The 18,541-nt window shown below is 53.9% G+C and overlaps 1 long non-coding RNA gene across 2 annotated transcripts in view; it reads right to left on the bottom strand.

Moving 5' to 3' along the window:
• Positions 1-3,711: 3,711 nt before the first annotated feature.
• Positions 3,712-18,541, bottom strand: part of LOC132348446 (uncharacterized) — a 30,540-nt gene continuing 15,710 nt past the window's right edge. For both annotated transcript variants that reach the window (XR_009497475.1, XR_009497474.1), the window contains exon 3: positions 3,712-4,249. This is a non-coding gene — a long non-coding RNA (uncharacterized LOC132348446). The remainder of the gene's footprint in view (positions 4,250-18,541) is intronic.

Genomic DNA, 18,541 nt, shown 5'->3' with positions numbered 1-18,541 from the left:
TGTTATGACCCCTTAGGCTCCTCTTGGCTGAGAGTTTCTCACATTTTCCTAGTTTTCGATGACCATTTTGAGGAGTGCTGGCAGGTATTTTGTAGGATGCCCCTGACGTCTGGGTCATGGGTTTGGGGGAAGCCCACGGATGCGAAGGCCTTCTCATCATGTCCCTTCAGGTCCACGCTCTCAGAAAGGCTCCACCACTGACGGGGGATGTGGCTCTAGGCTGTGACATTCCCTCTCCCTCCTTTCTACACTGGACTCTGGAAGCGAGTCCTCGCGTGCCGCCCAGACTTCAGGGTTGAGGAGTTATTTGCCCCTCCTTGAAGGGGCATCTATATGAATTCTTTGGAGTTATGATATCCATGTGGTCTCGTGGACATAGATTTTACACAGTGGGTTATGACCCAGTACTATGACTTGGTTAGTCAGATGGTCCTAGTCTGGGGCTCCAGGCTCATCCTGCAGTCCTCGTCCCAGCCCAGGACTAAGCTCTTTTTGCAAGGAGACTGGTTCCTTGTACTGGAAAGTGGTATTAGAAACCAAAATCTGAGCGTGGGGTGTGATTGTTGCTACTGGGTGTCATTGCTTCTCAGAGCCCTGGATAGAGCTGGGAAACTTACGTATGTACACTCGCCCGTGTAGACACACTGGCCCGTGTAGACACACTAGCCCCTGTAGACACACTGCTCGAGGACCATTTCTTCATCCATCCATCAGTCTCTACATCGAGCTAAACATCCTCAATCATCAGGACCCTTGAAGGGCATCTTCTTTACAACTCAGCTGCCCTGGTGCATTAAGAGTCTAGGTCAAGTTTAAAGAGGGCAAGAGGTGATGTGCTAAATCTCCTTTTTTTTTTTTTCCTTTTCTCCCTGCCAAGCAGGTCAAGGTAAAATTTGTTTAAGCTACTTTTGCACCAGTAGTTCTCAACTAGGCATGAATTTCCCCCAGGAGGACACTGGGCAGTGTCTGCAGACGTTTTTGATTGTTACAGGTGGTGAGGGCGGCATCTCGTGGGTGGAGGCCAGGGGTGCTGCCCCACATCCCACAGTGCCCAGGACAGCCTCCACAGCAGAGGGTGATGCAGCCCCAAATGTCCGTGGTGCTGAAGGTGGAGAAGCCTCCAGGCAGAAAGATACAAGTGGGAAGGAACACTTGAGGGGCCCCCATTAAAGTCGTAACCTGCTTTCTTTTCTTCTCATGAAATAATACATAAATTTAATAGAAGTGATGCGTTATACTTTCTCATCTATGATATTCTAATCCTTTGATTTTTTAATTTTTTAAATTTAACTATAGTTAATTTACAGTATTGTGCTAGCTTCAAGTGTACAGCTTCAGCTTCTTTTCCATTACAGGTTATTACAAGATACTGAATATAGTTCCCTGTGCTCTACAGTAGGTCCTTGTTATCTATTTTATATACAGTCGTGTGTATTTGTTAATCCCAAACTCCTAATTTATCCGTCTGGCCCCTTTTCCCCCATAAATTCGTTTTCTATGTCTGTGAGTCTGTTTCTGATTTGTAAATAAGTTGATTGTGCTATTTTTTTAGATTCCACATATAAGTGATATATAATATTTATCTTTCTCCGTCTAACTTACTTCACTAGGTCCATCCATGTTGCTGCAAATGGCACTTGTGACACATTCTTCAAGTTCGGTTGCCTTTTCCACACCCTCAAGTGTCTGAATCTTTTTGTTCTGCCCATCCATCCACCCACCCATCCAGCAATCACCTGAAAGCCTGTCTGGCTCTACGTGTGCTCTCTGGGGTTTAGTGTGGTGGGCAAGACGGGCATTAAGGAGATAAGCATACGATTCCCTGCTGTGCTGAATGCCATGAAGGAAAGGAGCAAACTGTACCAAGAAAAATGGCAGTGAAACTGACCCGACGTGGTCCGGGGTGGCATAGGTGGGGTTTAGGCTTCCCGCGGGACCCCCAAAGTAACGACCATGAGTTAGGGGCACACTGGGAAGGGCCGATAGGGACAAGTGCACGTACACAGGCTACACGTGCGGAGCTGAGCTCGGTGGAGAAAGAACAAAGACAAAGAGACCCACCTACTCGTTCCACACAAATTTATTAGGCACCTACTTTGCGCCACGCGTGGAGACAGAAGCTGGAGAGCGTGACAGTCCGCGTGGCCGATCTGGCTGTCACCTTGGGGTTCAGTCTAGAAGAAGTAGAAGGCGTGGGCAGCAAATAAGTGTCCAGCAAAGGGACTGAGACGAGAGGCGCTGTGACTCCCAGTGCGGGCTGGACGGTCAGGGGGCTTCCCAAGGGTGGGGAGGACTGGCCAGGCCAGGTGGGCAGCCAGGGTGAGAGCGAGCAAGACCCCCAGGAGGGGAGGAACAGGCCGGGTGCAGGCCTGCAGGCAGCTGCGGGCTGAAGAGCGTCGGGGGCCTCTGGGGAGCTGCAGGTGCTCAAGGCCAAGGTTGGCGCGGCTTGCATTCCAGGCGGTGGGGGGACACCAGAGGCCCGGAGCAGAGAACAGCAGGCGGGCTCTCATCTCGATGCCCACTGGCCACCACGGGGCGGCTGACCGCGCTGGGGCCTCCATGGGGGGAGCAGGCAGACGACATGGCCGGGCCAGCCTTTCCCTCGTCCGACTCCCCACGTCCTGCCGCCTGAGCACACAGCCTGTGGGTGCAGCACTCCTCAGAGCCTTCAGGAAAGCCTCCGCCCAACCCTCTGAACCAAGCACAACAGGATTGGGGGGGGCCCTCCGGAAGGGTCCTTCACGGTCACTTCCCACAGGGCTGTGCCTGATGCCCCCTCCCAGCCCTGCCAACGCGGGGCCCAGACGGACTTGGACCTCCCTGTCCGCAGCCCAAGTTCTCACACGATCATGAACCAAAGACCACGCCCCACCCGTTCAAACACGCACGTGGAAAGCTGCCTCCCAACTGCCCGCTTCCCCTCCCAGTTCGAAGGCAGCACCGTTTACTTTGAAGAAACAGCCTTTGAACGTGGGCTCGGCAGCAGGCTCAGGGCCCCCTGGAAAGGAAGAGAAGTGGATCGCGGCTCTGCCACCGTCTCACGCATGACGGCAGCCTCGACATTTCACTTCTGAAGGCTTCTCTCGGGAGGCTCTGTCGCCGCCTTGATTTGAGTGGCGGGCCGCGCCGAAGATGTCGTCCTGCGTGGGGACCCGGGGAGAGCCGTGATGACGCCTCCCCCGCCCAGCCAGCGCCACGGCGACGGAGACCCCGCCCAGTACCGAACAAAAGCTGCAGATTAAAACGGGGCTGGCAGCTCACCGCAAAGCCACGCAAAAGGCCCGTCCTTCGCGGCCCCAGGAAGCCCTCCCTCCTCGGCCCCCGGTCCTGTGTCCCGCCCCATAGGCCGGCCTCCACGACAGGTCCACGCGACTGACCGTGGGGGCTCTCGGCTGATGGGGCTGGACATCCTGCCTGGGGACAGTCGCTGTGGCCTGAAGAGAGTTAGAGACCCGCAAATGTGGCCAGAGCTGGAGGGGGGAGCCTGGGTGCAGCCAGGACGCGAGTGATGCCCGGGGCTCCGTGGGGCGGGGAGCTCTGCCCTCCAGGGTGCTGCTTGGGGGCTGGACGGCCACAGATCTGAGTAGCCCGGCGCCCCGGACGAGCAGGGACTGGGGGACGAGCCCGTGGCTACCTCAGCCAAGGTCACTACATCCAACAGGCTCGTTTACTATGCAGCAGTACAAAGTGTTTGCTCTAGGGCTGCGCTGCTGTTTTTTATTTTATTTTTATTTTTAAACAGATGGTCTAGAGTTTCCTGCTTATCAGCTGATACGGCCTGGCAGTAAACTGGTACAGTAAATCCTCTTGTCTCAGGTGGCTATGGGCCGTGGGGTGGCCACCATGAATTAATCAGAGCATCTTAAAGAAGCCCCACGGTGAACCTAAGGTCAGCTGCGAAGAGGTATTTCTAAGAGGCAACTTGCTGGGCCTTTATTCAAAGCTAGACGTGACCCAACTCTAATCTGCAGATCATGCAACATGGAAACCCTTAAGAACAGGCAGGTTCTGGTGGAGGGTGGAGACCACGCCTCACCTCCCGAGACTGTGCATAAAATTCTGTTTTCTTAGCAAACCTTTCCTTCAGAGGGCGAGGTTAGACTCTCATCAAGGAGGGGCTGAAGCATGAAGGTTTCAAATCAAGGAGGTGGCATCATGGAGGTTCAGTGGTACCGACAGAGCAGTGCTGGGGCTTCAGAGGGGGGGACACCGCTGCTGACGGCTCCAAGGACGCTCGAGAGCAGAAAGGCTTGGGGTAGAGAGAGAGAGAAGGGGGCAGAGGGTTAACAGGATGTAGGCAACCCCCACGCACACCCCACAACACCCCAAGGACACACTCGGACGGACCGTCGACTTGGCGTCCTTCTTCTAATGGCCCAAACAGCCCTCTGGGCAACGTATATCTACGGACGATCTTTAGGCTGTCGTCTGCTACTGATTTAGGGAGAAGCGGTCATGGTTTTGAAAATGGGGCCCCTTTTCAGATGAAGGGGAGCAGGTTGTTAATGAAATGGGTTGAGTCGAGATCCCCCAGGCCTTTTCTGTGATCTTAGACAAATCCCCTGCCTGGAGTTGACTCCTTCGGGGCCCTAGCCAGGCTTAGAGGAGCTTCTCTGAAGCCCGTCCGGTTGGCCGGAGGAAGGAGTCGGAGCCGCGAGCTCCTGCTGTTTCTGTGGAGCAGGAACGGGGGTGGGGGGCCCTACCGTGTGGCGCTCAGGATGGAATGACAGAGCTGGTGGAACCCATGGGCCCTGCACCCAACCATGGTACGGACGGGGAAAGGCACACGGGTCGTGTCACTTACCTGTGAGCACACAGCCAGGTCCAAGAGCAGGTCCAAGAGGTGTCCAGGGTGTGGGGAGCCGCAGGAGCCCCTACCCCTGGAGTCTCCTGAGAAAGGGGCGCGGCCAGCTTGGTTACTGCAGCTGCGCCACCTGGTGGCGGGGGCCTGGGGCACTTCGTGCCAAGGCTCGGGCCCCCGGGAAGGTCAATCACCCAAAGAGAGTAGGACGCCGGGTGGGGCTCCAGTGGGAGCCTGGGGGTGTCCCAGAGACCCCTTCACAGTGGACCCACAGCACGAGGCACCTGCCCAGCCCCCCCAGCCTGCTGTTCCCGTCAGGGGGCTGGAGAAGCGGCCCCCAGCACTGATCCTCTCCCCAGGATCACTTTCCTCACGGGTCCAAAAAACCCCAGAAAACCTGTAACACCCTGGCAAGAGGATGAAGACGGGTGGCCCCTTCAGAAGGGGTCCGGTGGGAGGGAGGCGTTGCCAGAGGCTGGGTCACCGTGCACACTGGTGTCGCCAGTCTCGGCCATCTCCCCAGTGGGGACAACCTCCCCACCACGTGGGCTCCAGGCCAGAAGGAACCAGCTCCGAGGACAGGCTGAGCCCCAAAGGGCTGAGGAAGGGTCCAGAAGTACCGGGGACCCTCTTCTACACTGTCAATAACAAGGACTCAGAGGAAAAGCCTCCCTGAGACTGGGAAGCAGACCCCAGCCACCCCAAGTCACCTCTGACCCCTCTCACGCGCCCACCGGCCGTGCTGTGAGCCCCCCAGATCATCTCAGACACTCTCCCCGCCCACTGGTGGCTCCGGCCAGGCCTCATCTGGACTGACTGGTCCCCCGCTGCTCCCTCCTGCCTCCGACCATCTCCTCCGCGGTAGCAGGGAGGCTTTGTTTTTTCCTTTTGGCTGCCCTGGGTCTTCATTGAGGCACGCAGGGCTCTCTAGTTGCAGTGCGCGGGCTTCTCTATTTGTGGCGTGCGGGCTCAGCAGTTGCGGCGTGCAGGCTTAGTTGCCCTGCAGCATGTGGGATTCTCCTGGACCAGGGATCGAACCCACGTCCCCTGCGTTGGAAGGCGGATTCTTAACCGCTGCGCCACCAGGGAAGTCACAGCAGGGGGACTTTAGGAGGCGTGGGTTCAGACCACGGCTTAGACCCCTCAGCCCGCTGCCCTCCTCTCCCACCCTGCCCGCCCCCCCCCCACCGCCTCCTGCAGCCAAGCTGGACTCTGCTGTCCCTACGGCCCACGGCCAGCTCTGCCCATGCCAGGGCCTCTCCCCAGCTTGCGACCCAGCAGGCTCCTGACTCAGTCCAAGCTCCATCTCAGACCCCTCCCTGGGGCCCCCTCATGCCCTGAGCAGCATTCGAAGGCAGCGGTTTGGAGAGTGAGCTCTGGAGCCCGACCCCCCACCTGACTTCCAATCTAGGCTCCCCCATTTTCCAGCTGTACGGCCTCGGGCAAGTTACTTGACCTCTCTGTGCCTCCGCTTCCCCGTAAGGTTACTGTAAAGACTAAGTGAATGAATGTATTCTCCTCGTGTCTGGGAGAGGGCAGGCACCACGAGACACATCAAACGAAGAGGAACAAACAAATCAGGAGTAGGGCTTCTCCACGCCAAGACCGAGCGTGGGGCAGGCCGTGTGCTGACAGCCAACCCAGCGCTTCTCCCACAGGAGAAACGAGAGAGGAGGGACCTCCTACTAAGCCTCCGCGTAGGTGGCCCTGAAGGCCGAGCCGCAGTCATGGCTGCCACGGCTCCTTCCCAGGGGCCTGGACAAGCAACAGAGAAGTCTGAAGTGCAGAGGACAAGGAGGAAATTCTGCATAGGAATAGGAATTAACTCAAGGGCTGCCCGCCGCCAGCCAAGGGCCCCAGGGGCCCCAAGAGAACCCCACCCCCAGCCCGGCCCCCTCCGCTTCTCCTTCCCCTGTGTCCAGGAGCCACACCCAGGTTTCGGCCCTGCCCTGGCCTCCTCACACCTTCCTGAGCCCCCGCCTGGCCACAGCCGAGAGGCCCAGAGACACACAAATGCCAGTGTAGCCGCAGTAACTGCCCTGACCCTGTTGAGTGTCTGTTCAGGCTACGAAGCGGCCATGGGGAGAAAACTGGGCCGCCTCGTTGGCCCCATGGGCCTGGCCGAGGCCTGGCGAGGGGCTCGCTGCCCCCTTCCTTCGCCCGCTCCTCTCCAGGCTGGGCCACTCAGGGCTCATCCATGAGCCCAGGTCTCCCAGCCCAATGTCACGGCAAAGTCAAGGAGGCCCCGGCCAGCAGCTCAGAGGCTAATTCTGATGGCCCTCGTTCCTTCTGAGATAATAATAGCTCCACTTTACTGCCGGAGGACAAGTGCAAATGCCTACAGAGGCCAGGCCCTGCTTGGCCTTGAGTGACGGAGCCAGGTGACGGCGCGGTGGCGTGTGTGCGGCTCGCCGACAGGGGGCGCCCAGCCCTCAGCTTCGGGGGCCTGTGGATGGCGGGCCCCAGACACCCAGACGCTCCCTTAGGCCAAGAGAAGTCAAATCTCCAAAGCTTCTGGTCAGATCGCCTACTATCAAAGCACTGGCGGCTATCAGAAGTCGGACCTAAACACATCTGCGCGGTGGAGACACAACCCGTCCCTGGGTGGGCTCAGGCCTGGGGGCGGCTTCCACCTCCACTCGGGGCGGGGGGCGGCTGTGCACCGACGAGGTTCTGCTGCTGACAGCAGCAGCGACGCTTGGCGGCTTGGTCCCCCAGAGCCCCGGGCCTTCCGGGGGAGGGAGGAAGCGCCCGGGCAGATGAGCCGTGGCCCAGGGGCGTGGGGTGGACGGGCAGGGCACTGAGCCTGGCGCTCCGGTCTGTCTGACCCCCAAAACCAGGGGCCTGGACCACAGGCTGCATCCTCATCCCGTCCCTCTGAGCGGGGAGCTCAGTCCTGCCAACCTCCCACCTCCAGACCCGTCCTGGGCACGTCCCCTGCCCCCGGCACCTGCTCCGAGCCCTCACCTGCCCCTCCTCCGCCCGCCAGGGCCTACCACTCACTCCATGACCCTCCTGCTCCCTCTTCACATGCTGGGCTTCTTCCCAGACGCTAATCCTGCCCAGCTCTCCCGACCAAATCTAGCTATGGCGAAGTGGTGTCCTCCAAATCCCCCTGCCCCTCTACCCTGCTGCCGACTGGGCTTCCATTTGTCCTGGGACATTTAAAAATATCTGTCCAGCCTTGGCATATAGAACCCAATACCCCCAGCTGTTTGAATACCGGGGCCTCACTCGGCCAGCACATGCCTCCGCTTCCAGTAAACGTGTCAGCTGACCCGGAACACGGGGTCGGCCGAGCCCTCCGTCCCCATCCCGCCACTCTTCGCTTGGCTCCTGCATCAAGTGTATTGCCAGCTCGAGCCCATTCCCGACCCTACAAGGAGAAGACAGGCGCGGGCTGGGGGCCTCTGAGCCATCTGTGTGCCCGTGACACGGAGCACATGCCGGGAGCGTGGTGTGATGTCTGCCACAGCTGTCCCTCTCTCCCTGGCTTCCGACCCCGATGGGCCCCGTGGCCCTGGTATTAATATAGCACAAAGGGGACCGGCAGCTGGCCATGGCAAAATCTTTCCACACAGACGGTGACAACTGACATCACACTGATTTGGGGCCCGTATGTTCCAAACGGGCATTCTTTTAGAAAGACCATGGCTGCAACCTGCCTGGTCACTGGAAATGTGTCCAACTTTGCTTTGGGAACTGGGGACATCTCCACTGAGTAGTCGGGGGGCCGGAACCCAAACGATGGGTGGTGGCTTTAGGAGCCTCCTGGGGCTCACAGGAGTTAAGGGTCCCCTCCCCTGGCGAGGGTCCCCTCGGTCTGTGCGGTGATTAAACGCCTCGTGGGGAAGAGGCAGGGAAAGCAGGGCCCGTGACCCTGACACGCTCTCCCCAGGGGCGGAGGAGGAGGGCGGCTTCAACAGACCCCAAAAGAACTCAGGAAGAATGGGTGCAATGAGATGATTTCTGGGATTTAGATGCTTTAAAGGCCGCTGGAGAAAAGGCTGGGGGTGACGAGGGAAGCAGGGCGCCGGGGCTTATGGCCACGCAGCTGTGCTGGGGCCCTGGGCCTCAGCTCCGCCTGCCTCATCGCTGCCTCGGGGCGCTTGGAAATTCCCATTGCAACTTTACAAATATACACGTGAAAACAATATTCAGCAAAAGTTTGCTGAGGGCCTAGTGTGCACCGGAACTCTCCGGGCGCCGGTGAGCCTGTACACACAGCAGAGAAGCGAGCAGCCCCTGGCGGTCCACGGCACGACGGGTCCACTCCCCGCATGCCCTGGACTGGTGTCAGATGTCCCTTCCACCGATGCAGACCTTTTAAATTTAGTGTTTAAAAATCCTACAATGAGCCCTGTAACCCTCCAGCCGACCCAAGGAAGCACAGTCGGTCACCTATCGACTAGAACCCCCTGCTCCCCTGCCCACCTTCTCCGCAGAGGCAACAAAGATGTCAGCTGGGGTTTATCGTGTGCTTATCGTGAACATCATTTCGGCTTCCTCATGCATATACTGCTTGCTTTTGAACTTTATGAAACGCGGATCCTACCACGTCTGAATATGGACTTTGAGGCACGGGCTCTTTTCTGGCATTTTCTGGCAGCCAGTCAAGAACAGAGAGCACGATGGAAGGAAAGACCCCACTGCCCCACGGAATTCCCGGAAAAGCCCCGAAGGAGAGGAGAGGCCGCAGCTCTGAGGGGAGAGGGCGGCCCTGCGAGACGCCCGGTGGGAAGGAAGAGGGGCCCGAGCCTGAGTGGCCGCTGCTTGCGACGCGGCTCGGCCGAGGCCAAGGGCACAGGGTGAACCCTCCCGGAGAAGCATGTTTCTTGGCTGCGTCTGCAAACAAAAACATGCGAAGTGACGGCAAATGTCACGGTAAAGGCAGAGCAAGACAACTACATCTGTCGATTTATTATTAGAAGGCAAATGTCATGGAAAGAAAATCCACCCCGAGCCATTCGGTCCTGTTGAAACTCCACAGGGTGCAGCTGGCTGGAACCAGAATCCTTCCCACCACGCCTCCGCTAGGAGCGGCCTTGCTCCATCCTGGGGTCAACTCTAATTTGTCCCCTTTGATGGCAAAAAGTCACTGGCGAGGGAGACAGGAAGACCACCTGTCTTCACAGCCTCCCTGGGGTCCACGTGAGTATGTGTCTCGGAGAAGAGGGCGCTGGACTAGATCCAGGCGGCGGCCGAGGCGATTGTGAGGGGCACGAGGCAACAGAGGGGCGGTCCGTTTTAAGAGCTACTCGCTGATCTCGGCGTGTATTTAAAAAATACTCAGCCAGGGGCTTCCCTGGTGGCGCAGTGGTTGAGAATCAGCCTGCCAATGCAGGGGACACGGGTTCGAGCCCTGGTCTGGGAGGATCCCACATGCCGCGGAGCAACTGGGCCCGTGAGCCACAATTACTGAGCCTGAGTGTCTGGAGCTTGTGCTCCGCAACGGGAGAGGCCGCGACAGTGAGAGGCCCGCGCACCGCGATGAAGAGTGGCCCCCGCTCGCCACAGCTGGAGAAAGCCCTCGCACAGAAACGAAGACCCAACACAGCCAAAAATTTAAAAAAAAAAAAAAAAAAAACAACTCAGCCAGAAGCTAAGTGACGCTGGTATAATTTTCCTTTAAAACCAAACTCATTTACGTGAAGAAAGCAAGTCGGTTTAAAGAAAACTATTACGTGCTTAGAGGCTGGGGATACGGCAGAACTCGTGAAGGCAGAACAGAAATAGGTGAACTCTGAGCACAGATGATCTCGATGTTTCTAAGAGACTGTTGTAAAATTTTTTCTAACTTCTAAGGTACTGTTGAGCTCAGAAAGTTTTGACTATGTTCTCTGCCTAAAAATGGCCATTCCACAGAGCAGGCCAGCCACCCCAGCCTGGACTGAGCCTTCTCTGCTCGAGCCCCTGTGCTTCGGGGCGTTTCCACGGCTCTGCCAGCCCAGGGCCCACCCCCCTACCCACTGCAGCTGCTGCCAAAGGAAGCCCCAACAAGGGGGGTCGCTGGGCTCAGCTCTCGGTCAGGAACCCCAAGGAACCCCTGGAGAAGCTCCTGTTTCTCCTCTCCTGAGTTTGTTCTTTTCCCCAAGTTTCCACAATGACCTCAGAAAGAAACACAGATGAACAAATGTCACTCTTCGTGTAGGCAGTTCACCCAACTTAACAGGTGCTCTCAACGGCAGACCTTGCTCTCATCACACACACAAGTTTATTTTAAAAATACTTGAAATGGGAACTGACTCTTTTAAACATGTTAAAAATAATTATATTATTGTTCACTGTATTACCTCATTTGTTTATTTATTTGTAGTGTCACATTATTAGTAACAGTATTATTATTATTAAGGAAAAGCCAGGTGCCCATACAGCCCAGTTTGCCAGGGAAGTCCTGCCTTACCTGTCATCCCAGTATCCCCCCGCAGCTAGCACTGCCTTGCACACTCAAACATGTCCCGGTTGGCTGACAAATGATTAGGTCACCCTAGTCATGCACCATGACTAACTTGTCTACGTCTGCAGTGAGTAGGGTGGGAAGCAGGGGAAGGACAGAGACCTCGATTTCAAAGGCTGGAGGGCATTCTTTAAATCGTGGCCATTCCCAACTTAAACTGTCTAGATCCGGAATTAGGAGAGGAGGTCTCCCGCTCAGGTTCAAAACAAGCCAGCGCGGCGGAGCTCTCCACCCCGAGGTAGTGCTGTGAATGGTGCTGTTTCTAAAGGAGCTCAGTTACCTTCAGGAAGAACTAAAAGTGGCCCCGACCCCAGCACACCCGGCCTCTCTCTTCTCAGATCTTTCAGTGGGGTTTCCCACCCCTTGTCTTCGTGGCAGATCTCTGAAACGAACTTCACTGAAGTTCAAGGTTTTTTCTTGACTGGTTCGAGACAAGAATGATGAAGCCAAGGTCACAGCCCCAGAGGCCCAGCCCCGAGCCCTCACTCCCAACCCAGGGAGGTCCGGGTTCTCTGGGTCAGAGGAACGGGGTGGTGTTGAGAGTGGGGACAGATGCACCGCTGGTGGGGACGAACTGGCGGCCTCGTACTGAAGGGCGGCTGAGCCAGAGCCCCATGTCTACCTGGGACCCAGCAGTCCCACCGCTTGAGATGGACCCGAGGGAAACCCCTGTGAACGCGCACACGGAGCAGGTGCCGGGACGGGGGCAACGCTCTTCCAACAGGGACCAAGCGCACGTCAACAGGGAGGTGACTGTCAGTATCTTCTATTCAGACCAGAGACAACGGGTGACAATCCAGGCAGCTTTCGGAAACCAGTGCAGAAGGGTCTCTAAGATACAGGGCCAAGTGAAAAGCCACAAAGTGGCATAGACGCTGCTTGTGTTTTTTTTAAAAAGCCATTTTTCTGTGGAAACTGGCCGGTAACCTCAGGGGGATTCGAGAGGTGGGTTATGGAGCCCGTGGCTGGTGGAGGGTCACTATGGCAGCCTTTAGCCTTAGCTCTAGTTAGTATTTTTAACTTCTTATGTAATGTATCTAATTCATATGTTCCACATGTAATTAAACATTAAATCTTTTAAAGTAATGGCTGGGAGAAGCTGCTAATATACCACGGGTTTCATGGAGTAGACATCCTGAGAAAGGGTCTTGAGGAAGATTAACTTGCCTTTCTTGTACCTAATTCCCATATTTGAGGGACGAGCTTTAGGTAATAACTGGTACTTATGGAGTTGGCTGGATATTTGAATAACCGGCAGAAAAAGAGAGTGTCGCCAAACAATCTTCGCTTTAACCACGCCCAAGTCCTTCTCCTGGCTGCCGTGTGGACTTTGCCAGGCTTGATTACTAAGGGCATGGTATAGTTCTATTTCTAGCTTCCAAACACTTGTAGCCAACTCTTGCTTTGCTCTTTCTTTAATAAGGAGCCGGCAGAATGTCAGTTCTAAAGTGATCAAGAAAAGAATGTGAAGCTGTGAACTGTCCATTTGGATGCTGACAAAAAATAGATCTGGAATCAGGGGGCTGACATCCGAGCCCTTGGCTCGCATTCCGTGTCTCCGTGAAGGCCCCGGTTGGCACAGCGAACCAGGCACTGAACCTGGACCACAAAAGATCCCGTCTGAGAGACGGCTTTGCCACTAGCTGGCAGGTCCCACCCACCTCTGAGCCTGTTTCCTCACCTGCACAGCCAAGGAGCTAAGATTTGGTATCCCAGGTCCCTTCCAGCTCGGGGACAGCTTCTGTCCTCCATCGGGGTGCCCCTCCCTGGTGCTCCCCTTAACGCCAGATTCCTTCCGCTCCCACGGCTGCCCTTCCGTCGAGCTCCAGACCCATGACCTCTTTCTGCCTAGTCGACTCTTCCTCACACGTGGTCCAAAGGCACTTCTAACTCCACAGGTTAGGGACTTCCCTGGCGGTCCAGTGGTTAGGATTCAGCGCTTCCACTGCGGGGGGCACTGGTCTGATCGCTGGTCAGGGACTAAGAGCCCGCATGTTTCGCGGCATGGCCAAAAAAAAAAAAAAAAAAAGACCCTAACCCCACAGGTTAGTTAGAATGGCCGCCTCTCACCCCACTCACCCCATCAGAACTCAAGGTCCCCCGTCCCCTCGAGCCCAGGGAAAGGCACTGACTTGGGCCAGTTCCGCCAGGTGTCATCCTTCACCCAGCCAATGCCCCACATCCATGCTGCTGCCAGGCCTTGTTGGTCAACCTCCTAAATAGCTCTCAAAGCCGTGCTCCCAGCCGCCACCATCTCTCTGCCCCTCAAATTCCATCCCCCTACCCCGCGGCCAGAGAGACTTTTGAAACCGACAACTTGATGACGGCACCTCCTGCCCATCAGGACAGAGGCTTCCCTGTTCAAGACACGATAAAGACCGCATTTCGTCCTGCCAGGCCAACGAGGCCCCTCGTGGCAGCCCCTGCCCACCCTCCAGACCCAGCTCACTCTGTGCCCCAGTTCTGCTGACCTTCGGCTGGTTCCCCTAACACGCCATCCTTTCCACTAGAGGGCTCGTGAACACGCTATTCCTGACCTTGGAGCTGTACGCCCGACCCCCACCCCACGTTCATCCTTCAGTTCACAGCTCAAGTGTGCACACATCATTTTCTCAGGAAAGTATTCCCTGACGTGCCCAGATCGAGGGCAGCTTCCTCCGCCGTATACTCTGAAAAAAAAAAAAAGCACGTTTCTTTTCCAGTGCCCTTAGCTCGAGTCGGGTTGTAATGAGAACCTCCTTCACGTGGTGATTCATTGTTTCCAGATCCCCAGCTCTGAGTGGAGAGACAGGGTCGGAGAGAGCTCACCTTCATATCCCGGTGCCTAATACAGAGTATGGCCCATAGTGGGTACTCAGTGCATTTCTGTAGATCAAACTATGGCTTCTAAGACCTTCCATCGAGAAGCCACAAAGAGCTCATACAGCTTACTATCAAAAAAACAAACAACCCAATCAAAAAATGGGCAAAAGACCTAAATAGACATTTCTCCAAAGAAGACATACAGATGGCCAACAGGCACATGAAAAGATACCGAGTATCTATTAGAGAAACGCAAATCAAAACTACAATGAGGTATCACCTCACACCAGTCAGAATGGCCATCATTAAAAAGTCTACAAATAACAAATGCTGGAGAGGGTGTGGAGAAAAGGCAACCCTCCTACACTGTTGGTGGGAATGTAAGTTGGTGCAGCCACTATGAAGAACAGTATGGAGGTTCCTTAAAAAACTAAAAATAGAGCTACCATATGACCCAGCCATCCCACTCCTGGGCATACATCCAGACAAAACTATAATTTGAAAAGATACCTGCACCCCTATGTTCACTGCAGTGCTATTTACAATAGTCAGGTCATGGAAGCAACCTAAGTGTCCAATGACAGGTGAATGGATAAAGAAGATGTGATATATAAGAGGGCACTAAGAGACAAGACCCAACATGACTGGTCTCTCCCACTTTCCGTTAGGTCCTTTCTGCCTCGCTGGGCTCCTCCCAATCCTTACCATCACTTTCCTGCTTCTTGACCTTTACCACCACCGTCAGTGACAGCTACCCTACCACTGACTGAACTCTCATTTCAGCAGCTCAGTACCAGTTTGCTTGCTATCAACCACTACTAAGCACTTCCTATTTCTTTCCTCATTTGATCACCTCCACAACCCTGGAAGGCAGGTTTCTTTGGACCCTAGAAGGATCTTATTTTGCAACTGTGGAGGCAGAAGACCAGACAGGTAATGCCACTGGTTATCTATGAAGCAGAAGGAGGCAAGGTGTATATTCAGCCCAGCTGGTCCCAAATCTGGATTCTTGCTTCTCATCCCAACTCCCTCTGTTGAGTTCCTCTCATTGGATACCATCTTGTTTCCTTTTAAAACCCACCTAAATACTATCAGAGAAAAGACATTAAGACAAAATCCCTTTAAAGAAAGAAACACAAGGAGATGCCCCTTTGCACCCATCTCATTTAGAAAAGGAGCAAAGATTCTTGTCTCTCACATACTTTCAGAGAACATGGCGACACACAAAGGAAGGGTGAAGAAACCAGAAAAAGATGAAAGAAGAAATAAAAACACCAATTTAACTAAATGATATGGCTAACTAGAAGACAAAAGAATAAACAAAAAATTATTTTAAATTTTAAAAAAGCCCAGAATTACCAAATATCACAAAACTGTGGAGTCGGAAAGGACATGAGTTGGAAGCTCCTGATTTTGAGATTTCAGATGAAGCTAAAATTTCCAAATAAATATGGAATGCCAACCTGAGTTGCCACCCAGTTTTTCTTTTTTTTCAATATGCTAAGTAAAGTCATGTAAAAAACTAAATAAATACCAAATTTAAAAACAAAATCTTAAAACAAAAAACCCCATATTACTATCCATTGTCATTCAAAAAGAAATGACACTGAAATACCAAAAGGTAGGATGCTTATGCAGCCTCCATCTCAAGGACAGTCCCTTCCCTGAATAAATTTAACCTGATGAAACCCCCACTACATCATCTTTATTTTTCTCACTTCACTGCGCATTGGCATTTGGCAACCACCGACTTAGCTCAACTCTCTCCCTTGTGCGGGATTGCCTTCTACAATATCCTCCTGCAGCAACCTCCTCTGAGCGTTTGCTCGAGCAGGCTCCTGGTTGCCTCATAAGCCAACCAATTCTAAAGGTAGCAGAATAGGAGAAAAATGCACAAAACTCAACACCATTCCTATAAACACAAAATAAACAGCCTGAATATAATGATAAAAGAGAGTCCGTTCACAGTAGCAATAAACATATCAAATACTTGGGAAATATATGATATATATTCACATAACAAACTCTACATATATACATCAGAATTATATAAAGAAAACACAAATCCTTAATGGGAGAAATAGAAACTCAAACGAAGAGAGAGACCATACTTCCGGCTGAAGGCTAAACACAGAAAAAAATGATGCTATTTCCTAACTTATAGATTAAATGAAATTCGAGTCAAGGCATCACCAGGGTCATTATGGAACTTGACAAGAATGATTCTTAAATTCTTTTTTCTTTTTTTTTTGGCTGTGCTGGGTCTTCGTTGTGGCGCGCGGGCTTAGTTCCCCTGCGGCGTGTGGGATCTTAGTTCCCACATGGACGCGGGGATCGAACCTGCGTCCCCTGCATGGGAAGGCAGATTCTTAACCACTGGACCACGAGGGAAGTCCCGAATCTTAAATTCTATAGAAAAATAAATGGACAAAACCATCAGAGGAGTCTGAGATTAATACGCAGTAAGAAGATTCTTGCCCCAGCAGATCTTAAAATATAGCATGAAACGATGATCATTAAGGCTGTAAACCAACTAAACCACTGGGGAATGATGCCACAGCTTAACAAACACGGCAGAAGTAAACTCGCTACCAATAAAAGATACATAAGCCGCACTATGCCACTGTAGTCTTGAGGACAGACTGATGTTTTTCAAAACTTTCCCATCTCAATTTGGAACAGGAAGTTTCGGAGTTTGTTTGTTTTTTTTAAACTAATTAAGCAACATCAGAAAACTTCAAAGTGACAAAGATGAAGATTTCCTGACAATCTAGAAAAACCTTTCATATTCCTGTGTGTTTCGTATTCCTGTGTGTTTTGAATTCCTGTGTTTTGAATTCTTAGGGCCATCTCAAGCTCCCACCTCCGAGGCTGTCCAAAACACGATTTGAAATTCCTTAGATTCATCTTGTTCTCTAGTTGTGAGTGTGAGGGTGGGGTGGCGGAGGTGCCAGGGAACCTTCTGGGCTCCTTAGTCAGGGGCTGCGGCCCACCGGCCCAGCACCCAGCAGGCCCCACAGGGCCCTCTTGCTGTTCTCGGCTTCCTAACTACACGGATGTTTCTCAAGGGCAGTTAGGCCTGAAGTCCTCACTTGCCGCAAATCAATCAGACCTCAGCGATCTGGAAAAACAAAAGTCTTGCTCTTCCTTCTTCCCTCAGGAGTGAAGAGGTGGGAGGGAAGTAACGGCTCTTTTAGGAAGGAATTTCTAGACCAGTAAAGGGAAAAACTCCCAATTTACAATGATTTTTAGCCAAAAAAAAAGGATGAAGGTGGGAGGGTCCAGAAGTCATCATCACCAGACAATAATGAGTTTTCATTTCTGATCTGAGAAGACCTGTTCTTTTTTCTTCTAGTTTTCTGACATCTTCTTTACCTTGGGTGGTTCATGTCTAACTGTGGGCCCTGCTGGGACCTGTATTATCCTGGCACTGGAGGTGACCTTGTCCATCATCTGCCCCAACATCTCAGGACCCTCATGCACAAGGGAAGAAGCGGGGGGTAGGCCTCCACCAGAAGCAGGAAGCAGAGGTCGGTCACCTGGACCACACCTGGCCGTGGACCTGCCGACAGGGAGCTGATCCAGAGCATTCCCTGACCCCTGCCTGGCTGACAGGTCCCACAGCCTCGGGGTGCCACAGACCCTCACACCTGTGCGGGCAGGATGGCCCTTCCCCGACTGCCACGGGGAAAGACAAAGCCGAGAGCACGTAACAAATACCTTAGAACCCTCTTCAACTCAAAGCACCGCCACGGTGAATGAGGCTGATTCCCCCAGTTATGAGGACGGGCTGATTACAGAGCCCAGCATCATTTGCCTGAAGATAATTGCCTCAATTCTCCACTTCACTTTGCACATATAGAAATAGTCCCAATCTACCGAGGCCTCAATGACTAGATATGTAAAATTGGTCTAATCATGTCTTGAAGAGCTTGGGCTGAAAGGACAGCTCTGAGTGCCATCCTGAACCAGGACACCAGCGAGACTCTCTCCCTCGGCCCCGCTGCTGCCTCGCTCCCCCACCAAGCCTGAAGGGGTGAGTCAGACCCTCAGCACAGGACAGAAAAACAACCTTGAGGCTCTCTGTCAGTGCCAGTGGCCGGGGGACCAGGTGGGAGACTGGACGAAAGCTAAACCACGCGCCGCAGGACGGTCCTGACAGCTGAGTGAGTGGTCCTCTGCGATCAGCAGTGTTTTCAGCCACCGCCCACTAGCCTCAGGAGGGGCAGCTGGGCAGGGCAGAGGACACAGCGGACACCAGCGCCACCTGGGCCACGGGCAGCGCTGGCCACAGGAGAGCACCAGGCAGGCTGGGGCAGGGCAGGTGACAGAATCCAGTCGCCATTTCTCCAGGACAGAGCCAGGCAGAGGGCCAGAGTCCAGTGTGAACCAGGGACCACATCACATGAAAGCTGAGAGCCAGAGCCAAAGCAGAGGAAGGGAGGCACCACGCCCCAGGAGGACCTGCCCACCCAAGCTTA

The sequence above is a fragment of the Balaenoptera ricei genome, chromosome 15 (genome assembly GCF_028023285.1).
Source record: "Balaenoptera ricei isolate mBalRic1 chromosome 15, mBalRic1.hap2, whole genome shotgun sequence".
Lineage (NCBI taxonomy): Eukaryota > Metazoa > Chordata > Mammalia > Artiodactyla > Balaenopteridae > Balaenoptera > Balaenoptera ricei.
This window is presented reverse-complemented; position numbering and strand designations above follow the sequence as displayed.